This window comes from Anser cygnoides, chromosome 4, assembly GCF_040182565.1.
Source record: "Anser cygnoides isolate HZ-2024a breed goose chromosome 4, Taihu_goose_T2T_genome, whole genome shotgun sequence".
NCBI lineage: Eukaryota > Metazoa > Chordata > Aves > Anseriformes > Anatidae > Anser > Anser cygnoides.
The window spans coordinates 30,385,201-30,409,650 of record NC_089876.1 but is presented as its reverse complement, the minus strand read 5'-3'; the positions used below and the strand labels follow the sequence as shown (position 1 = coordinate 30,409,650).

At 38.0% G+C, this 24,450-nt stretch overlaps 1 long non-coding RNA gene across 1 annotated transcript; it reads right to left on the bottom strand.

Moving 5' to 3' along the window:
- Nucleotides 1-1,340: 1,340 nt before the first annotated feature.
- On the bottom strand, nucleotides 1,341-24,428 carry LOC136790676 (uncharacterized). The gene is made up of 3 exons (XR_010831067.1): nucleotides 23,814-24,428; nucleotides 20,059-20,223; nucleotides 1,341-2,498 (listed from the first exon to the last, which is right to left on the bottom strand). It is a non-coding gene; the product is annotated as an uncharacterized lncRNA (long non-coding RNA).
- Nucleotides 24,429-24,450: the final 22 nt, after the last annotated feature.

The following is a 24,450-nucleotide window of genomic DNA, read 5'->3' as shown; positions in this document are numbered from 1 at the left end:
ATGAAAAATGGCTTTTTTTGTTAGTGATGTAAAGGATCTAGGCCCAGTTTAGGAATTAAAGGCACTCAGTGAGATATAAACATGTAATTAGGTGTATTGTTGATAACCATAAAGTGAATGGGAAATGCAACCAGACTGGGAACATTGCCCAAGTCACAGTGCTGAAAAAATGTAATAGTGATAAATCACGCCTTAGACCAGCTCTGGAAACATTCTAAGGGTATATCAAAGCAGTCTGAAGAAAATGCAGTAAGGACTGGGAGATGAAAGTCTTTTCTGTTTTGTTGAAATTTAGCACAAGAAAAGGTCTCAATATTTACTGTTGCATCTTGAAAGCTATCTGGAATTTTCCCCTACAGCATTGTGCAGTGTTAGCAAGAACACTACTGGTCCCCTGGAGTTAATATGTAAGTTTGTAATACAGGGTCCATGTTTATTTCTAGATATCTTCTGTTGTCTGTCCTGTACTTCATGCCAACATTTCATATTACTGCTGAAAAAGAGATTTGAACTCCAATGCTGATGTTTGTTTAACAATATTAAGTATTATACTGAGCTTCCTGTTGCTCAATTCTTCCATACTGCTTTGAGTAAACTTTCAGCAAAGCTGTCCTAGTATTAAGAAAGGAACATAGCAATTGCATTTTAACATGAAAGCATTTGCACATACATTAAGATCAGAATCCATTTACAACCACATTCAACTGTAAAGTTGCAAACAGTAACTAGTATTACAATCTCAGCTGTGGGGAACCAAGGGCAGTAAGTCCAAGCCTAACTGACCTGCAAAAAAAGAAAGCATCATTTAAAAATATTTCCATCACACCACACTGTGTAAAGTGAAAGTCTAGATACAGAGTAGGTAACTTTATTCTCAGACTCCTAGTGGAGAAATATGTTCAAGGATACCTACTTAACAAACTCCTTCCAGTCTGCCTATGGAAAGGCTTCATTTTGTGCTGTCAGCTATCTTATGATACAACGTAATCACAAAGGATGAAGAAGAGATACCATGGAAGAGCAACAGTTTGTTTGGACTTTCTGAATCATGAATTTTACAATAACTCCTCCTTTACCAAAAAGAAACACCTATTCATCTTTGTGGTTTGCACTTAAAGGAGACTGCAGGAGAGTGGAAAGCATTCAGAAATGGAAGGGAAAGGTATTTGTATTTCATTGGGATTAATATTCCTACTAAAAATTACATATATGCAGACCAAAATGTACGAAAATTACTGAAGCTTTTTGAGTAACAAATTTGATATATCATCATAAGAAAAGTGCCAGAGCACTTCTGGAAAGTAAGTCCTTGTCACAGTGATCTCCCAAACTTCCTAATTCTGTGGCCCTCAACTTATTTAATGCTATTTCTTATTTGTGTTAAAGACCAAAAGTTTTCTTTGTGTTAATGAACTTTGAGATACACATCAGATCTCGAGATGTTCGTGTGCCAGGACTGCATCTACTGCCAGTAACCACAGTTCTGTTTTGGAGGTGGTTTTGTTCTTTGTTTTTCTTTGGCTTTTTACCTATCTAATGAAACCACAAAGGTGGGCAGCCAACTAGCAATTTTTTTTCTTCCTCAAAATGAAGGATAGCTTTTTCCTAAAGTGGATGGAACCTGCAAAAAGAATGCTACTTCCCTTCCAATCTATCAGCAGGCTGAGGTGACATAATGCTTAAAAAGGTGTTGCCATCTCCTATTTCCAGTGCTGGGCCTACGGACATGTGCTTTACCAGAATTTCTTTGCCATTGGGCAGTAGCTCATTTTTAAAATAACTTTAATTAGCAGTACATTTCTCAATAAGTGTCTGTAGTCTGGGACACATGCTCAGGTACCAGTCTTTTCCTACTCCGGTGCATTATGTTTGCTATTCTTATCGCTGATGTTTGGCTCCAATGTAAAACAAGTCAAACAACTGAAACAGATATATGGCTTTTATTTGAACAGAGATGGACTCAGAGATATAAAGCGAGCAAGAAAGCCCATCCAATGAGCAAACATAAACATTGGAAGGATTTGATTACTGTAGCAGAATAGGCAGAGGCCTGCTAACAGTATTTCACGACAGGGCATGCCTTTTGGGAACATCCTTAGTTCTCGTGTTAGGCCAGTCATCCTGAGAGATCCGCCACTCATCTTCAGTTTTCCAGAGCTTTGTTTTTCATCAAAATAGGAGTGTTTAAATCAAGTAGAGTGACCATCCATAGTTTCACTGCACCTTAATAATTCAAACGCCTAATTCCAAAAAGCTCAGATTGCAATTTAGTGGCTTAATTTTGTACTCCTCTGCTGGAACAGATTCAAGAGCACAGATCTGCATCCTCACCACCAAAACAGTTTTGCAAACTTCATGCCAAAATCCAGGACACAGACTGTGTCCAGAATATGCAGTATTTAGTGCTTACTTTAAAGCGAGGGAGAAAGACTTCAGATTGAACAACACGCAGACCTCGTTGTCCTCTCTATGCTCTCTCTCTCTAACATCAAGCCCACCTAGAAAGCAGAGATTTCTTAAATATGCTGAAAAGCATACTTTAAAAAAATTGCTTTTCATGTGTTTCAAAATATTTTCTATATATATTGTTACAGATGGTGGAGGTATGTTTTCCAGACTGCAAAGCTAAGCATGAATTGAACAACCTGATTGCATAATGTGACATTATACCTTCCAAAGTCCATCTCAAGACAGGCACACACACATTCATGCCCCTTCTTTTTAAGTTACTCCTTTCTTTTTCCTTGGGTAGTTCCCTAATCACCTGTTAATATGGCATTTACCATGGCAGGAGTTGGAAGAAGGCTCTTTCACGCCATACTAGCCCTAAAGGCCTTGAGAAGGCCTTGCAAGCAGATGTAGGAGAAGCCAGTGCAAATCTAGTTTTGGTCTTGTTGATCAGGTCTCAGTGGGCTCTAATGGCTCCAGCATATGTTTTCAAAAATATCTCTTCTCAAAAATATGTTTAATAGTATATTGCTTTTATATATGATGTTAGTAGTAATTATTAGCCTGTGATCAGAGCTGATTCTTGTCCTTTCAAGTTCCTGCCTTCAATCTGGTATATAGTTGCTTTAAATGATGCTTTCCCTTAGAAGGAAAAATGCATTTTTCACAGTTTTCGCTTTATGATCTAGGACTGCTGCACAAGAAATCTTCTCTGTATCTCATAGTATCTCAGGTTTAGCACTGCTATTCCAAGAACATCATGCGACAGTATTCTCTGTGTGTGTGAGGTGCTTCATAAAAATGCCTTCTGATCATCTATAGTAGTTTCTGAAGAATTTCCTTCTGGACTGTTCTAGTGGAGCTTATTATTGCACATATATGAGACTGAAAGATGCTTCAGTTGTGCATTTATTGCTCTGTGGGTGTTAGTAAGATTAATATGAAAGCTCCTGGTTGCCATATATCTAGAAACATTGTCCTAGTCCCCATCTCTGCAACAACGTGCTTTTATTCATTCACATTCCACTTATCATGGAATTTCAGAATGGGGAAGTTAGTTCCTACTCTTTGCTTCATCTTTTAGATGACCTGTGTCTTTTCTGCACTCCCATCCTCGACTCACTCAGAGGGCTTATACACAGTAGGCTGACATAGAAGAACCATGTGAAATATTTTTAACAAAGACTTTATTATGATTTAGTAATGACTTTTAGAATGGATATCTTCTTTATTGGTTTTACCCAGTGAGAGGAAACTGCAGGTAAATTAGTAAGTGTATCACATATGGTGCAGCAGTCAGCCAGAAATCTCCTTTTTCTTCAGTCTTGCTTATTTCCACTGATCAGAAGAGACTGACTTCAGACATCGCAGTATTTCTTGCTATGCTCCTTTTTCATCTGACGTATTCTGTTTTGACATTAATCTCTAAGGTGTTTGAATCCTGTTAGTGAGCCCTGTTGCCTGTCCTGCTTTTAAGCCACTGTATGTTTGATCCCTAGGGCATTCTACCATCCCTATCAATTTGTCTCATGAAATCCAGAGCACAGTGATGTAGCTGTTTTCCTTATCAAGCAACAGATGCCAGTATCAGCCTTTGGCATTAAAAGCATGAGAATGGTTTTGCTTTGTCCTATGGTGTAAAGCAATATGATGTAAGAGAAAATGATGTAAGATGTTTGTAGGCGTTTCATATTGACACCTTTATAATGCATTAAATTGCTTCAGTCTACCCAGATGAGTCAGCGCTGTGCCACGAAGGCAAACTGCATTTTGGGGTGCATTAAACACAGCATAGCCAGCCAGTCGAACGAGGTGATTCTCCCAGTATATTTTATGTCGGTGCAGCTTCATCTCAAATATTGTCTGCAAGTCCGGGTTCTACGATATAGAAAGGATGTTAAGATACCTGAATGCATCTAGAGGATGGCAACAAAGCTGACAAAAGGGTTGGAGGGCACGCCTTGTGAGATGAGGCTGAGGACAATTGGTTTGTCTGGTCTGGAGGAGAGAAGGCCGAGAGGTGATCTCATTGCACTCTACAACCTCCTGAGGAGGGGAAGTCGGGAGGGAGGTGCTGACCTCTTCTCTCTGGTAACTGATGATAGGACACGCGAGAATGGCACAAAGCTGCAACAGAGGAGGTTCTAACTGGACGTTAGGAAAAAATTCTTTACCACGAGGGTCATTAAACATTGGAACAGGTTTCCTAGGGAGGCGGTTTATGCCCCATGCCTGTCAGTGTTCAGGTGTTTGGATAATGCCCTCAATAATATGCTTTAAATTTTGGTTAGCTCTGAAGTGGTCAGGCAGTTGGACTGGACCTTTGTAGGGCCCTTCCAATGGAAGTATTCTAACTTCTAAATGTGCAGCCTTCAATGTTTTGTGAGGGCTATCAGCTGTTCTGTGAATTTTATCTTTTAGGTCTTTTTTTTCCCTGTTTTCCTGACTCTTTTTTTTTTTTTTTTTGGTCAATATAAACAGGTAATCTGCAGAGCAGGTGAAATACTGGCTTGATCATTTTATCAATTTCTAGCTACAGGGTCCCTCAAAAATATCATAGCGATGTTTTTGTATGAGTAAAGTGCATACCTGTCTACAAAATAGATACAAAAAATGAATTATCCCAGGTACAGTGTTACTGGGTTCATGATGCCTTCAGCTAAAAGAGCTTTTTGCTTCAGTACTTTTTAGACCTTTCTTTGATACACTATTTGTAATTTGAATTGTTGCAGTGGTGTGATTGTTGTTTGTTCCGTGATATAACTGTCTGTGGTGATCTTTTTTTCTTCCTCTTACATAATTCTCAGGAGGCCTTTGGAATCCAGCACATTCACTTGTGCCCTCAAAACTATTTGGCACTCAGTTTCCAATTTCCATGCTGCTGCCTGAGCTTTTTGGCCTCTGTCATTCTGAATTTTATGATCCACCTATTTTCGCTCTTTTATACCCCACTGATGTTATACATCTGCAGAATCTTATATTCTCAGTGTCTGCTTGCATTCTTCTTTACAATGCCATTAAAAAGCTGTTGGCATAACTGATACACGTGGAACCGTATATATTAGATTAGTATGTTTTTTCAGTAGTACACACAGCAACAATTTTGTTGCAACTCTATTTCTGTGCTTCATTTCAATTTTAATACGCTTTTCATGTGTTTTCTTTTTTGATAAACTCCTTTTGGATCTATTCTACTTATGCATAGGTTTAGCTGTGAGCTACTTCATATATTTCTAATGACCTTAACAGATTTGCTCCAAGTTCCCTGAAAACATTCACTCAAGAGTTTCTGTGGTTCATCCTTTTCACCAATCCATCTTTGTTGTGGCTACTTTATTGCCAATAGCTAATAAAAGCCATTCAACCTCAAGGAGTTGTTGATAGCACTGTGCCTGGAAAAGTCCAACTGCAGTCAACTGTAGCTCAATTGTCTTTGGCAGTATAGAACCATTCAGTGCAGAGAGCCAAAGCTGAAAGCTTTTGTTTGGTGAGAGATTGTTAGTATTTCTTCTCTAAGTTTGATGCGGTTCAGGTTTAGTAATGAAAGTGATACTGAAAACTTCTGACAAATGGCAGGAAGTGTTTGGGCTGTTTTTATTCTGAATTAATTTAAGATGTATATCTGTGAACTCCAACTTATAAAAACCATGACTACAAACTTTTTTCTAAGTTTAAGCATATGTGTGTGGTAAAATCTGAAGAAAAGCATGCTGAAAATTAACTAGTGATTCTGGGAGCCACTGTTTTTGCTCCCAACTTCAAACTCTTGAAGACTTGAAAAAATTACTTCACGTCTAGTGGGACTTCTACAAAATTTCTGTGATTTTACATGGACTCCCCAAATTTGCAGCTGACACACCCAAATGTTACAGCACCACTGACAGCCTTTGTCCCTTAGCAGTACACTCTTACTTTGTCTTCCTTTTTATTTAATTTCATTGTAAACTCACAATTTTCCTATTTTGGCCTAAAAACTGTGGAGTTAACAAATATTTTCTCTTTCATGTCTATCTCCATAGAAACAGATTTTGTGTTCCTGCTATAATTGTTCTCTGAACTTGTGCTGGTTTTTTCTGTTAGGATATCTGGAATTTTAGCATTGGTTTGATTCTTGCTAACTTATTATTTTATCTATTTGAGACAACTTATAAATGTTCTCATTCTGCCCTCCATTTCTCAGTAAACAATTCCTAAATGTAAAGCTTTCACAACACTGGAAACTGGAAAGATGTTTCTTTTAGCAGAAGCCTTGGAGCAGGAGTGGCTTTTTCCTCCTCAAATACCCCCTTCAGCCTTTGCGATTTCTTTAGCTGAGTCAGGGCCTGAGCTGGTACCTCAACAGGGGACTGTAAGTTTATAGAACCATTTGTAGGTCCTCTTCACTGGAGCTTTGCTGGTTATTGCCCAAGGGAGATAGACAAATGTGTAGGGAAGGATCCTTTCCATCCCATGTACTGAACAAAGCCCTTTCATAGTTGTAGTTGAAAATATTGCTTCCAGCACTCCTATCAGAATCCAAGTTTTCAGTTTCCTCAAAGCCAATATCTGCATAGATGTAAGACTCACCCCCTGATATCCCAGCAGGGAACGCTGAAGCTCTGAGAGCAGGAGGGTAAGGATGAACCAGAATACACAGGGTCCACAGCTCTGCAGCCTACCAAGCAGGCCTGCTACAGCTAGGACTGAGGCTGTTCTATTTTTTTGAAGCAGTGTGGTTAAGAGATTTTGAAAGCTGACACTTTCATCTACTCACTGACATAAAAAGAGAATCCATTCCTGCATATTACTATATTTTAATGAATTCTGAGGCCCCACTGTCATGAGCTCAACATGAAGTTTTAAGTCCCTGCACGTTAATCTAAAAACACAGTGAAATATTTCAACATTTTTGTCTAAGCCTCAGAAGCAAAGTTCAGTTAGTCAAACCTGAGCATGTGTACTTTTGTGTCTGAAAAAAATCAATTGTTTTTAACAGCTAAAAGCTTTTCAAGCAGCATTCAAACAGACCACATTTATTAGGTGATCTCTGACTTGCAGTTCCAGGTCCACTACTCCCTTAAACGTGAATCAAACCCCAATGATATTACCAGCATGTCACGATCTCTTAGAAGAGAATTTGATATGCAGCAGCAACAAAAACTCGTATTTCTGCTGATTGCCATTTTCCTTCATATGTTCTCCTTTGCCAGTATTTGTTATGATGTAGTACATAACAGTGGAACCTGGGATTGCTAATGCCAAGGAATTGACTCAAAAATAATATAAATCTGAGGAAAGGTTGCTTTTTTGATTGCTTGTTTTCTTTAGAGTAGTGCTTTCAAACTCTAGTTACAATTTTCAAATCAGACAAGTGATTTGGGGTACCAAATTTGAGAGCCTTCAGGAAGGCCTGATTTTAAAAGAGAAGTTCCTCAGTACTTTCCAAGAGTCAAAGAATTTCATCTGGGACCAAAAAATGTGATCAAGCCTACCAAAGATCTATACGGTTCATATGGTTCTCTAAATAAGTAACAAAAGGATTGGTCCAGATACTCACTGATATGAAGGAATTAGAAAGAGGCAGCAGATACAGCTGTGGCTTTGCAGTCTGAAAAGCTTTTTTTTTTTTTTTTTCCAAATTTCAAAGCTAACCAGAGAATTCATCTCAAGTCATGAAAAGAAATACTAGCAAACTCTTTGCACATGAAGCTTTTAATGTTGTCTTTTGGATCAATTAGACAGTGGCTATACTCGCTAGGCCATTCCTCTACACTGCCCTCCAACCTGAGTCCTTGACATTTGCTTTCTGTTCAGATGGCTTTTATTCTAATACCAACAGTGGCTCAGTTTTGCTAATCAAGCATATTCATGATCTATCTATAGGTCTCCAAAATATTTCATGAAATTAAATTAAAAGAACTAATTTAGAATTGCCCTGAACTGACTTGATCTTTTAAGTGAACTGTAAGTGAACTCCACGACTAAGAGAGCTGCAAACACACAGTGGGTTTCCTTTTACCAAGCTTCAGGTGTCTGGAGGCACCTTAGCTAATCTGACTACAAAGAGACTCGTGACTTCCTTTAAAGTCAGCGTGGATCTCGTTCATATAGCCACTGAGTTAAGAATATATGTCATCTAACCCAAAGAATCCTGCCCTGTGTTCCTTGTGGTAATGGGGTGATTCCCTTTACCCTGCTCAGAAATAGTTAGTCACATTGCTGTATATGTTATATCTACCTCCCAAGTCTTAGTAAGTGTTTTCCATGCCAGGGTTGCCTCAGACTGCCAGATTCCTGGCTCCCTGGGCAAGGAATTTGGAAGCTGTGCAAGTTCTGTGCTGAACCAAATTTCCCACAGTTGCTATTGGCAGAGTGGAGAGCCTAGCACTGAGACCGGACCGAGGACTCAGCTCCTCGTGTAAGAACAGGAACCTTGAAAATGTTGAGAGCCTGACACAAACACAAGTCTTATAGTTTCCAGTGTCCTGCTTCAGGGTCAGGCACTGTAGCCTCATTGCTGTCGCCACTGTATGAGTTTTGGGGTTCACAACTTCCTGTCAGGGAGCCTGGATGCTTTGGCATGGCCATTCAGCCCAGAACACTGATACTTGTGCTTCACTTGACTGGGTGCTCCAAAACTAGAAATCCCACAAGCACAGGGCTTGTCTTCCTGCATGTTGTTAAAGCCAGTATGTGTCTATGGAAAACTTAACCTCAGATTTGCTGAAAGTTTGTCAGAAATGTGATGTTTCCAGTGAAACATTTTGGATTCAACTAATTGGCATATTACGTGAAAACCGTCCAGTAAGTAGACCAGGTCTACTTTATGCAATAACGGCTGCTTGAGGAGAAATATCAACAGCACATCTGTGCTCCTACTGAAGGCAACAGTAAAATTCGTAACAGGAGTCTGAGATAGGGCTGTACTGAATCCTTGGGAAATCTCATTTCCGACTGCATTCAGTGGCCCCAGGGCCACTGGTCAAGACAGTGAATGCTTAGAATGTTCAAACCTTTCAAACGATATATATCTTTTAATCTGCTATCCCTGATCTATGTCCAATAAGAATTCAGAACAATTTAATAAATTACAACACTGCAATCCTAGAACTAGCATTCAACTATGACCTACACGAACAAATGCCAATTTCTGACTCCAGCTAGTATACTGACGTCTTCTCAGAGACCAAGAGTGCCCATTTCTGAAAGACTTAGCCTTTTACAGTGGTTATTACTTCCATCTGACTTCTAGAAATGTGCAGATTAGATTGTGTTAGTCGCAGTGACACCTTCATGCATTTACACCCACACCTGCTCCCTGTCTTCGAGGTTGTAAATGCAAATCTGAGTATTGAATTTAACCTGCCAAACGTAAGAAACAATCTTCAACCTAAAAACGTGAAAGGACTGAAAATGTAACCCAAAAGATGATTAATATAATTCCTGGAGACCCTATTGGAAAATGTACGAAGTTCAATGTGTGTCAAAAAGACCAAGCCTCATGTTCCTTGTGTTGTTACTTTCTGTCAGAAAATCTGTGTAAAAAGGAACACAGTGTGAGCAGAAAGTGGATGTGCAGGAAGAAGTGGGGCTTCAGTTAAAATCCTGCATATGGAAAGCACGGGATCCATCATTATCAGTGGTGCTTTTGCTTCTAGACAGTGAATTTCGAACCTTCAACTCTATTCCCATTAACCCAAACAAAAGTAAAATTTCTGATCCTGCAGGCCCCATTTTGTCTTACACTGGCAATCCCATGAAACTGAGTGAATCTAGACTAATGTAACCTGAATTGGACCTGCAAAACTGTTTTGGTGGGCATGTGCAGCAGTTAGATGTGAATTAGAAGGTATCTTGTAAACAGAGCCTCCATTAAAAATGGGACTATTTGAACCCAGTATAAAATCAAGAGAACAGAAAGATACCAGCTTATGAACAGGTCTGCCTTTAAAGTTAAGGTATTGTCTCTATGGAAATTCAAGAATGAACTTTCCTTCTTTAAGATCTATGAACTCAGACCCTAAAAAAGATTTGTAGTTGCCATGGTTTTAGCACAACAAATGTGGAAGCCAATGGCTAGTAACGTTCACTGTTTTACTGATAAGGTGTATTTTTATCAGTCTTCATGGCATTTATTCATGAGACTTTGAACTGAATTTGCTGTTCTTTGGAAAAAACACAAAGTTATTGTACTGTGTGATAACAAACAAAAATTCCACTGACATGGACTTAGGTCATTTTATCTTGCCACCCACAAAAATAAAACTTCATAATCAAGGTGGTCAGAAACTCAACATAGAACAACGTAATAGTCGAACTAAAAATTGTTTATTGGAGAAGCTGAAATTTAGAATAGGCTTCCAAAGGAATTTCTATGTCATTTATTATTTTTTCAAAGAAAAATAAACTAATTTTATTTGATTCCTATTTATCAAATAGGCAATCTATCCACTTGCACTTCTGAAGGGAAAAACAAGTATACCTTTTAGTACATAACTGCATTTTAAGTTAGGCAAGGACAGATTTAAATCAGACAAATTGGAAGATATTGTCTATTGGGCACTAATATTGCCTAGAGTAGCTATCTGAGAACTCAGTAAGGTTATCAGGTCCTCACTGTAGGATTTTGAAATATGCTCAGTATTAACCTAATTCTGGTTATGCCAAAGTCAGTTCTAAAACTTGTCTGGCTTCACTGGAAACCAAGTTAGATAAAACTGCATACTTTTGAAAAGTGCTCTGCTTATTTGGCCCAGACAAGAGAAATGGATCGCTGATAAGAAGATGAAAAACTGGTGAATAATCAAACAATATATATTTTTTTTGAGAAAACTAATAGCCAAAGTCAGAGATTCATTTATGTCAGGTCAAAATTAGAATCTTTATCCTGCCAAGAGGTCTGTGTAGTCAAGACTTTGTATTGGCAGGTCTTCTAAGATAGGAGTTACAAACATGCTTAATTGTATGCTCAGTGTATAGCCACACTGAAGTTAACAACGTATGCAAAATCAAACTCCAGCAGAGACACTGGTTAGCATGGAGTATCTTAGAAACTGTTTATTTTATTGCAAGTGGGAAGCTGTTCTTCATGCCAAAAGCTTTTTATTATGCCTTGGTTTTGGAAGCTAGGGGGTTTAATTTATGAAGGTGGCGAGAGCTATAATACCTTGGATTTTTCTGTATGGATGTTAGACATTCTCTGTAAGATTCTGAGGCAGTTATTCCACAGCAAATTACACAAATATTTTCAGTCTGGTTACCGGAGGAGCAGAAAATGTTTGTGTCACGCAGCAAAGACTTACTATGGGTTTAATTACCTCCTGCACGCGAGGCCAAGCAACCCATTTGAAACTGCAGCAGAAGACTAGTGCAGATGGAACTGCAGTAGTGGATGAAAAGACTGTTGCAATGAGCTGTGGGAAAAGTACAGGCAAGGAGAGTCACTGGGAAAAATGGAAAGGTACAAATATGGAGAGTGAAAAGCGGGTCTGCCTCAGATTATATCGAGTTTATTCTAAAACTGATATTCATGCCTAATTCTTTCATAAAAGAGAGCTTTGGCAGAGAAAGCTACTATGTGTGCTGAACTAAATAGCTATCAGCATTTGCTAGGAACTAGTTTTGACTAACATGCAGCCTCTACAAAGTCGTCAGTCAGTCGGGAGAAGTATGCCACCTGCTGTTAACAAAACTCTGCACGGAGAAGCTGTGCACCGCAACACAGAAAAATGTAACGATCCTGTGGGCCAAGAAAGTAACCTCTCAAGTAATCAAAGACAGCGTTGCTACAGATATTTCCATTTAGTGTCTGACTATCACAGGATAAAAAGCTTGTAAGGTGTTTCTCCATCCTTTGTTGCACTGGTGAAGGATGCTAAAAGATAATTAGTGCCTCAGCAACATTTGAAAACAACAGGATATCAATTATTTGTGCTTGTTTGACAGGTACTTCAGCATTCAGGCCATACAATTACATCTGGATACAACTTTGCCTGCATTAATTGTACTTCTCTCCCCTCTTTTATTCAGGATGCTTAGAGTAAAAAACACTGAATCTATAATTGCACGTTACAGGTGGCTAGAAATGATTAGACTCACAGTGCCCACTGCAAGCTACCTATTATAGCAAACAGCGACGTGTAGAGAAGCATAGGAACAAAACCAGAGAGAAAAAAACATTCTCAATGGATAGGTCGCAGAGCTAGAAGCTGGGTCCCCTTCTTGGCTCTGTCATTAACCTGCTGTGTGACCTTTTCTACTTCACTAGGTCTCTTTGCATCTGCTTCCTGTCTTACCTTTTGTAACATTTATTGGCCTGTAGCACAAGCATTTGAGGTTGGGACTACCTATCAGGAAGAATCTGTATAGTACCAATAGAGAGACCAATTCCTTATACAACTAGTAAGGACAGTGTTCTTCTCAGGAGGCAAAGTCTCTTTATATTTCTTCATGTGAGAATGTTGCAGAAATGTTTGCTATTTGAAATAGCAGAGCCAATCATTCATAAATTACATGGCTTTTAGCTATCTATTTCCGTGAATATGCATGACCCACACAACACACAGAAATATACAGGTAGTTAATGGTTCTATCCTCAGAGAACCTGTTAAAAATGTGGCCACCAAGGAATTTAGGGATATGTTAAATGAAAGAAGTGAATGATGTGTAGAGAAACTATGACTCATATCCATAAATCTCTTGCATTCACGCTGGAGGAAAAAATCTTTAACTTCCCCTTGTTTGGAACTGGCATTGGGGAATACAGACAGCACCAGATATTTGTCAAACAATGAGCAGAAACCACAGTGTAGGGAAGCGTCTGATTTTTCCTTTAGCTCTAAGTGATTCCAGTTTCTTTTACAGCTAAGTTGTCTGAAGTTGAATTTTATTAAAACACTGTAGGGAATGATCACGTGTTGGTTAGAAAAGGAAGAATAATTTTAATTTTAACTACATAAATAAGGTCTCACAGGAAAGTTTACTTTCCCAGATGAGCACACACCCTCAGTTTTGGACATTTAGCCAAGCACTGTCTGCCGTTTGTGCATGTACGAGCGCTGTACAAACTGCAGTGTATCCCATGGAAAGAAGGACTTCTTGTATATTTTGAACCCTAGAAAGTTCCAGACAAAATGTATTTGTGGTCAAGATCCAGATGGGAATTTGACACTTGGTTCTAACTTAGGCTAAAACTTAAATGAAAGCTATGTGAAAGGAATATTTGTAATTATTATTAATAACTCATACACAGTTCAGACATACATGCATCCACACTTATACTTACCAAAAAAAAATCAATCCATAGATCTGATGAGACAGTCAAATTAATTGCATATTCCTTTAAATGTATCCTTTCAGAAATGATTTTTGGAATGTTAGGTACCTGGATTGTTTCCAATCACATAGTGTGATTGTAATTGCACACAGAAACCCTCATCATCCTGAAAAAAATCCTCTTCTTTTTTGTCCACGCTGAGATTCACTCTCTGTACCAATTCAGACAGATGTGATTTCATTCAAAAAGAAAATCACAAACTGAATAGCCTCCATTACTTTTCAGGATGTCCAGAGCTAATATATATATTACACTGCCACCTTCTGTAAAGACACTGATCCTGCCTCCAGACAGTAAACTCTTACTGAATTCTCATTTATGTTAGTGAGTGTTCATAGAGGAAAAAGAAAGAAAAAAAGAAAGAAAACACTATTAAAGAAAGAAAACACTTGAGCTGCTTGTTATCATCCAGTCAGGTAAACTGGAACAGAGAAACAGGAAAGGACACTGCATGTGAGAAATTTGAAGAAGGGGCTGGTAGTCTGGGGGCTCGTGAATGAGCATTTGAAGAATCAGTCTGAGGACGGATAGGAAAGATGGAACTGAATGTCCAAAGCAGACTCAACAGGGAAGGATGTGCTGTGCCTGGAGTAAGGTTCTGAGTCAAGAGAAGACCGTCCGATAGGCTCAAAAGAATGGGAGTTGGACAATGAGATAAAGATGGGGAAAAAGGAACCTAGACAGGAAGAAAGTAAAGGAGACAGGGTGAATGTGTGGCTGACAATTGGGAAGGGAATCTGTGCTTCCAAGGACACATCTACCTTGGTGACCTGGAATACCACTTGGTACGTACCTTTGAGACTGTCTGTCCCTCCCCACTGCATTGCTAGCATGCTGCCTTAGGATGTACCTGCCCACTGTGGACACTAGCTAGACTGCTTGTTCAAGCATCAGAGAAGCCTCTGAAGCAAATGAATCTCATGGTTTCTCACAAAACACTTGTCAGACACTAATCAAATGTCTTCTGAAAGTGTTTTGAATAAAAATATGTGAGTAATGAATAATCCAATTTAAATTTGAAATTTTTTTTTTCTTTATGGTTAATAGACAACTTGATCAGGGTTATTTAAATTTCTCTTCCATGATAAACTCAAAGTGAAAACATATTATCTCATTTTCAGTACTAATAAAAAGTTACTTTTTTCCAAAATTTTTCAATTTCTTCTCCTTTCAGCTGACACTGAATTTGACACAAATCTGCGCACAATTTACCAGTCTAATTTGCATGCAATTTGCTATTTGAAAAATGTTGGTTTCTTGCTTTGAATCACTAATTGTGACCTAATAGTTTTATGGATGTCTGGATTGAAACTCAAAATTCTGATCTAGAGACAAATTAAGTCCTCAGAACTGCAACCGAGGTTAACAGGAGGTGGGCTTTGCAAAAAAAAAAAAACAGTGTTAAAAAATGCAACACTGTGATAAAATCAGGTCATTTTGAAAAAAATGAGTAGAAGATCTGATCTGAATCCTGACATGTCTTGGATTTTAAGTGTAAAATGTAGAGATAACCTTCCCTTCATCCGTAAGAGATGGGTCTGGAATAAAAAAGCCAACTTAAGACAAGACTGAGGGCTGAGTGCAAATTACTTATTGAAACACTTGGCTACTGAAATGATAAGATTAGATTGTAATTATAAACAACAACAACAAAACCAACCAAACAAGCAACAAACAAACAAACAAACAAAACAGAAAAACTAATAACATGTAGTAAATAATTCCAGGAATCATATACTGGAGAGAGAGGAAAAATCAAAATACTGAACAGATACTTGCTGAGAATCCAGGCTATTCCTTACATCAGGTGAAACAGCAATGAGTAGAAAAGCAAAAGACTATGACTGCAGAGGCCATTTATTTTAGCCTTTCCAGACTGCTGATTGTAAACTTAATCTTAACACAATGCAGTATGCCTCTTGCCTATGTATCTGAAGCATATGTACATTAAATACACTTTTCAGAGATGCTGAACATCCAGTTTTGTGGCCAAGAGGAGTTACATATTGTAATGCAGAGAGAGATCTCCACCCGTCCTTCTATGAATTGGCATATAATCACATAAAGTTCATAAAAGATTTCCTAGCTCTCATTTATTTTCCCTCTCTTTGAAGGTTGCTATTTTGAGATATTTATGTTTAGCATACGTGAAATACTCATCCAGACTTACTTACATTCTCACATTCGTGAATGAAAACTTTTCATTTTCTTGACAGTCCAAAGCCTTTCATTTTCCCTGATCCAAACATTCAAGACAAGCTTTTAGAAACCCATTTACTTGCAGCTGAGAGAAAGATCCTTCTTGAGGTGTAGCACAAAAATAACAGGTACCACTCTCCAGTCATGATATAAGAGATTTCAACGAAAGACTGTACTAGTATGGCAAGCTTCTAGAAAGAAACTGGAAGCTTTTGTTTTAGGAAGATTACTCTATGCTGATGGTTATGTTTATAGTTGCAAGCACAGAAATTCCCTTCTTATGCAAAATTGAGATGACCCTACCTGTACTAAGGTATTAAGATTCATGCTTGAGAAGACTAAACCGTAACAGTCAGATGCTAATTTGGGGTACAAGATCTACGTATGGTGTACTCTCCTGTACAGGAGGGGAGAAAAGTCAGGGCTTCAGCTATGAAGTTACAGTCTACATCTGAATTTGATTTGTTAAAGTGTTTTTCTTCCAGCCAGAAGGTGAGATTTTCTTTTTTTTTTTTCTTTAAAAGCTCCACTTTAGGCTCAGACTTTTTTCTTATGATCAGAATTCTCTAAATGCATTGATATCACAACATTGTTAAAAAAACACATCTAATGTCTGACTTAACAATCTTCAAAAATTGCCATAATGAGATGTATAGCAAAAAGACCAGCTCTCACTGTAGCTTCAAGTATTAACAAAGAGAAAACTAGACTTGTTGATTAATTAGGATGTATGATTTTTTTGCTGTTCTTGTGGGAAAGTGTTTGTGTAATTCTTTTGGAATTACTTTTATCGGAAAATGTTTTCATTGTTTTTACATGAGTTGTTTTAAATTAAAGATATTTTAAATAAAGAATGTAAAAAATTCTTTAAGACACTAGGTAATGCTGATAAAGTACAACGTTTGAAAAATTATGAAGAGCTTTTTCCAGTTCGTAACAGTCAGTAGCCAACAAAGCAGCTTGCAAGATGTGGAATCAGAGTACACAGAGCTTATACAGAAGTTATTTGCTGAATGCAAATAGGGCGGAGAAGACATTTTAAATCTGACTGACGTTCAATAGAATGTAAGAGCTTTGCAGAACGGGGAAGACTGTAGCAACATTTGAATTTGTGTTCAAAAAGACTTCCGGAATACAAAGTTAAGTATTAAAAAGTAGTATCTCATGCATAGTTGAAAACCACACACCTGAGAAAATAAATTTTAGTCTCAGCTTGCGTATCTAAGCTAACAAATGAAAATAAACAATCCAGATATACTTTCAACACACTTATAAGCCTTCTCATGACACCTATAGCTAAATGTGTATTATGACTTGTTGCAGCCCTCTTTTCAAGTACTTTCGAGTCTTTCTAGTGATACTTTCTTGGTTAGTAATATAACTGAATTCATATACATGAATGAGAAAATAAGATAACTACAGGTGACAGATGACAATTTACCTCATCAGCAATTTTCCTCCTGTGTACGTGAAATCCGCATTGAAAAGAACACTAATTCAGGAACACCAAGCTATTCAAGACAGCACCTAACCTTGTAACTAGTTTGCATTAAAAGCAATAGCATTTTAAATGTGTTTCATATACACAAGAAAAAAAAAATCCCTGCTTAATCTGCTGGAAATAAATACAAAACAAACAAACACCAAAGCACTCTGTATTACATGCTGAATAAAAAAATACATATAAAAAAAAGGATATGTATGTATAAGAATGAAATGCTTTAAGTATTTTTCCTTTCTAACCTGGGTTTAGTGGGTAATATTGATGGTTGAGGAATGGTTGGACCTGATGATCTTGGAGGTCTTTTCCAAGCATAATGATTTTCTTAATTTGTCCTTCAATTCTGACTAGTTTTAGATGAACATGGATTGCCAGCTTCTAGCTCCATCTACTGTGGCAAACTAAAATGACAGAAAGCTTGATCTTTCTTCTTTAAAAGACTGCAATCTACGGCTTTTGAAAGCAACTGAACTAACGTAAAGGCAAAATGGCAGATAACATAAGCCAATGAGTAGAATAGTGCAAAATAAACAAGGTAAGGAAAGTTTTGTTTTGAAAAAAAAAGAGGCTCTGCAGGATCCTGGGTAGCTGGACAATTCTGGACAACTGGGGGCTATTAGACAGTTTTTCTAAATGTCATTAGAACTCTGGGAAACAAAATTTTCTTCCATTTAACACACCTTTTTGAGATATCAGAGACTTACACTGCCTTCACTGAAACCTAGATCTTACTAAGGTTTTCACAGAAAGACAGAGACAGAGATTGCCACTCCCTTTCTTGTCCAGAGATAAACTAGCCTCGTATTTTCTAAATACTTTCTATGAAGATAGAAGAGCAACAGCCTGAACCTTGTTATTCTGCATCGCAGCAGAAGGCTGTTTCCATTAAGATCTCCTGAGCTGCACCAAGAGCAGCAATTTCAAGGACAAATTTCAGAACTGATCAACTGTTTACTTAAAAAATGGTTACTATAGAAATTATCATTAAAGACCGGCAAGGCTCAAAGCAAAACATAAAATGTAAGAAATGTTATACCTCCTAGTCAATTCTTGTGTAGTCTATATGCTGTGCTAGTTTCAACGTTTCTAATAATAAAAGCAAAATGAAACAAAACACATGACTTAGACAGGTAAACTTTGATGTTGAATACAGGTAGTTTTGGCATGAGAGTTCTCACTCACAGTTTGGGATTACAGATCTGTAACACAAAACTTCAGAGGACCCGTGGTGAATATATCTGTAGCACTGAATGCCAATGATCTACTCCTGCACTTCTACTAAGTGTTCTTCTCTCTATTCAGTTATTTCTTCTGCTGAAGACTACAGGACATTATTTGGCAGGTTTTGGTGACCCTGAATGAAAAAGCTTCTCTCCCTTACCCCAACAACTAAACTACACACTAGCACAATCTGCGTTCCCAGTAGAGTTCAATCACTAGAAAAAACAAAGACTAATTCAGAATTAAAACCAAAGGAATGGAGCTGTAGATGACTTATGATATAGAAAAGGTGTTTTGGTGAGTAACAAAGAGTAGCACGGGCATTAGTGTTATATTTGCATGGTTGGTAGATCTCCCTCTCTGTAGCTTCAGTCCAAGACTTTCTCCAAGTCAAATATCTTGGGAATTTTGTACCACTCTATATCATACATTTAATACAGAAAACTATATTAGAGGTTAACCTTCCTAAACACTTCCCCTAAAAAATCCCAGTGTTTCTCCCCATTGATCATATAGAGACTAGGCTTATAGGTTAGGTGTCAATAACCTCACCTTTTATTTTTACCTTTTAAAGCACTTGAAAGGAACCCAAAGAGATCCAGAAGCTCATCAGATACTATTTGCCTCAATTCGCCGTGGTATTTTTTCATCTTATACTCACAAAGTGTATACTCACATTTTGAAAACGTGAAGCAAATTAGGAACCTGAAAACTACTTTCCAAAATGATTTATCCTTGTAAAAAAGAAGTAAGTTTCACAAACTATTAATAAATTTTCTGGGTCCCAAGTGGTTAAGCCATTTCTTAAATAAGATATAGACTTGCAAAGTACTAAATATATTACAAAATAAATGTTGTTCTCCCTTAATGCTTCAGACCAATTTCTATCTCATCAACCCTTCAGAATTTCAAGTTTAAAATTATGTTTTAAATGAAGTTAAAGTTTAAATATTATATGCTGGGTAGTACTGGGAGGATTCAGTAAGGTATGAAATGGTGATGGGTTTGTCAAGCTGAGTGTTAAAATCTACAAAGTTCAAACATTACATAAAAGACTCACTGAAGGTTTTGCTTTGTGGGTGTGATTTTACTTTCTCAATCTTCCCCAGGAGGCAGCAGTCAAGCACAATGTTTTTTCAAGTTTTAAGGGCAGTAATCAGAATGTGCAAAATGAGTATCTGAGATGGAATACAAATAATTTTCAAGACAATGAAGGAGGATATAAATGTATTTCAAATTGAAACTGGTGTGGATAACCACTGCAAATGGCAAAAAATCACCTGGTTTACCATGCCAAGTGGAGGCAGAAGTCACTCTTGAAAGGGCCCTCAATATTGGGTGCATTTGAGTATTAGTATTAATGTAAATGCTTTACCTTCTCCATATGTAGAGGTGCTGTCCCTTGATGCACAGTGCTGCTGTAACTATAAGCAGTTCTTCCAGGCTGACATCGATCTTGTTCAGTTCTGAATCTGTGTGGACTTTCTTTACTTTCTTCACTCACAAAGCCACTCCAATCGAGATGCTGACAGGAAACCTTCTGTAACGGAGAAACGCAGATATTAAAAAAATGTAATTTAAAGTAATTGCCTTGGCTACATAAAAACAATTTTTAAACTTTCTTTTGCATAATTTACTGTTATTAAAAATGAATTTTAGACAATCTGAAAACATAGCACAGAAAAAGTATTTCATGAATGTAGAGACATTTCTTTTCCTTCTTTCTCCCTTTGACCTTATCATCTGTAATTTCATAATTGCTGAACAACGTCAATTTTATTATTTCTTTAAAAGAATTAACTACAGTCTAATTTTAGTTAATCTCATCTCCCATTTCAGATACGTCTTTTTTATTATGAAACAATACTATACACCAAGGAGGTTCAGTGAGCCAATCCTTGTGGAACATGTGTTGAAGGAATACAACAATTATGGGTTCACAATTCCCAGAACAACGTGAATAAAAATACTGCAGCACGTACAGAAGCTGCAACAGCTGCATCCTGTCAAAACTGTGAGCATCAAAGACATCCAATGAAATCTCTGATTCTATAACTAGTGAGAATGGCATGATTTGGGTTTTGCTTTACTTTCTTACCTCATTTGGATAACCATCTAATCTGGAGATGTGTAACTTCTGTGCTCCTCCTACATTCCTCCTACTCTCACAAATATTAAAACTAGATGCATTCATTCTTGAGATGAAGAGATAAAAATGGGGGTGTGGCTTTAGCTAAGAGCATTCAGATTTTTTAAGAGGTTGTTGCACTTTCGCACTTACAGGAATTCAAGCAAAGCAGCTGTATTCACAAAAAAAAAAAGAGAAAAATTGCTACTGAAACTGGCTATTGGGAGACAATGGGAAAAGTCAGCTTTGAGGCAGCTGGATTAGTCCTGAGTTGGGGTTAAACATTCAAAAAATGTTCACAAAAATGGAGGAAAAAATAAATTTACCCCCCTGCCAAAAAGGAAAGCATTTTAGCAACTCAGACGTATCATTTCAGTGCATTACCAACAAAAGTTTTCAAAGCTGAAAGTAATATTCATCATTTAATCTGTGCACTTCAAGAATGAGACACTTTCCTTCACCCATTTTTCCCTCCAGCCCTCAACAGATCATTTCACACATTCTGATTGCCGTTTGGGAAATTCTAGACTGAAAAAATACCTAAGAAGTAAGAGCTGAGTGTGGATAGAGCATGTTTTGGGTTGTGGGATGGCATGTCACACAGCACATGTGGCTTGAATTAGATGCCACGTGCATGAATCAGGAAGGAGAGGGTGCATATTTAAAATCAGAGCAGAAGGGCAGAGGCAAAAGTTGGGCTGATTGGTCTGAAAGTATGCATATTATGTGCCTGTGTGTGTGTTGTCAGGGTTACCAAGACACAAACCAATAATATCTTTTTTTTTCTCCAGTTCCTGTATCAGCGTAATTGCAACTCAGTATCCCCGCTTCCTGACTGCAATGGTAATACTTTTTCCAGTAGTTATAAACGAAACTGAAAGCAGAATCCATGCCAATACTTACACCACAGCGTAGGGTTAAACACGTGAGTTGTCTCACAGAACTTTTTAAAGAATCCTTCCCCCCACAAGACAGTCCCCGAAAGCATTCACTGAATTCAAACCTCACGTTTATCTACTATTCAAATTTAGCATTTGGTGCAGTGACCAATAACTAGAAGGGAATTGCATAAATACTCAAGTAGAAGTCACAGATGAAAAAAGTAACAAAGGATTGGTGTTTTTCTCAAGATTTTCTGCAGCCTTATGCTAACAACAAAAAGAAATATCTAAAGTTAATCAATCTCAGGCTCACAAAAGGAAATGTATTTGTTAGGTGTTACTTGCCTGATTAGACCCCATTACTGACTTTCTATCGTTACGCAATCCACTACCTCAAAGCTCTGTGAATGGCAAATAACAGCTTTGGGTTATGTGCTCACATTGATAGTAGGATACAAAAAGAAATTATCTTAATTATTTAGTCTTTCATCATAAACATGTTTTTCTCAGGGGTTTTAGAATATAAAGTGCTGTTACGCAACTGGAGGAAGTTTCATGCCTTCCCCAAATGTTCTCTTGTTTAAACCATCACAATTCGTACCTGACTTCCACAAGCAGCTTTTGCCCATGACAAAAAAACATGTTACAAGCATGACGAATCTAACACCAACCTTCTCCGAAGGCCACAAGTGCTTTTACTGCTGCTGCACTCACAAAAAGTTCAAACTAGTAGGGGCGGTGGGGAGAGCAGGTATATACTCTGTTATAAAACCGGTGGAAAATGACTCGTTGTACACTGCAAGATTAGAAGGAGCAACTCTTTGATCAGAACAGAGGTCACCACCATAAAATAAACTGAACAAATAGCCTCAGATAGGCCATACTGTTTCTGCCTGGAATGGCGGTGCTTTGTAATTACTCAACCTGATCTAGGACTCGATAATGCAACTGAGACTGATAAAATTATATGGTTGCTTTTATTAGCAAGAAACCTGGATTTGATGGCTGAAAAGACCCTTTCCAAGCCTACCAACTTAATGGATACGTGAATTAATATGTAAATGTTGAAGCTCATTATGAAAAAGCAGGTTTGGAACAAAGTTGAACAGAGCATTACTGCAACACCAATCCCTCATTGTTATTTTCTGACCTTATGCTGCACTGAAGAGACACAGGGAGGCAACTCATTGCTAACAGCTCAGAGGGTAAAATCCAGCCCTGCAACTGCCCTTCCTGAATCCAAATGGGTGAATTTGGTGCATTTGGACAATCTCTCCTCTGCCAAGCTGCTGAGGCAGTCAAAGAGATTTAAGATGTGTTTTGTCTTAAATTTTCTGTTAAAGAAGTCAGTCACTCCTTGGATCAAACTATAGAGACCAGGTCACTTTTCCAGGCTTCTCACTTAAAAAAAAACGTGATGCCTTTTTCACATGTAAACCATTAACCTCAGGTGGAAGGGCTGAATTTACCTGTATTCTCTTCATTTTTTTTGTTTGTTTTGATAACAACAAAACTTAATGCTTGACTTGTGCTTGTATTTCACTATGCAGCAGTAAAAATCCATGCGTTTGACACAAGAAGACAAAACCATTATTCTGATAGATCTGTATCTTGCGCTGTTTTGGTTTTGTGATTTTTGTGTAGTCATACCAGGAAGTAGTAGTGAGGTGGCTAGAACATCCAGTTTATTCCTCCAGGATCGCATCAAACTGCCATCTGCAGAGGTATGTATAAAGGTACTTTCACTTTAGGTCTTCTACCTGAGGATGAGGTTAAGAGCTACAGTCAGAGCCAGGTGACTCGCAAATTATGCTGTAACTTAATAGTGGGGCTGTTACCACTGCTGCAGTCCTTTTCTTAAGAGAATAGGTTTTGGTGGGCTGTGACCTAGAGGGAAACTCTGCGGACTTGCTTTCATGATAAAAATTAGTTCTTTGAGAAGTTTTTTTAAAAGCAAATGTTCATTTTAGAGGTGCTGCAGACACAGACGTTTCTTTTTAATATTATCCAAATAAGACGACAATTAAGAAATCAAGTGTAACTTCTTTGCATTCCTGTAAAATGTGAGTGGAATAGACCCTATTAGCTTGAAACATTACATCCAAAACATCACTAGCATACCTGTGCATCACGGCTGTTATCAATCTGTACACTCAGGTGTTTCTGAGGTGAAAAAAAAATATTTTCCTTGGTGATTTCCATCATCTTGAATAAAAAAGTTCCCATTCTTTTAGTGAGCTTGCATCAGTGGCCTGTATTTCAGTGCCAGAAGAGTTTTGTTAACAAAAGAATGAACCTGCACTGCGCTCAGTGGAAGTGATATTTTTCCACAGAAAACCAAACCAAACCAAACAAAAACATTTGAGTATGGATGTCCCAAGTCCAAGTCCGGGGCGGGGGGGCCTTAGGGAGGAAACAGGATACCGTGACAAGAGTTAAAAGGACAGGATTGCAGTGTGTGGTGACAAAATTAAAGGACAGAACTGAAGTATGCGGTGCTATTTGTTGGCAACGACGCCCTACCAACGTTTTCTACCACAGAACTGAGGGGATAGCCTCAGAAAAAATCAGCTAACAGACACTATTTTACAGATCACGGGTCGTAGTTTGACGTAGTTTTGACTTAGAGTTAAAAAAGACGTGTAGTTTGACACAGTGTTGCGTGTCTGGGGGAACAGGGACGGGGACAGGAACGAGCAAAAGGCTGGTGGTTAGGGCTCGCGCCCGCTCTGACAGACCTCGGGAGGGGCGGAGCTAG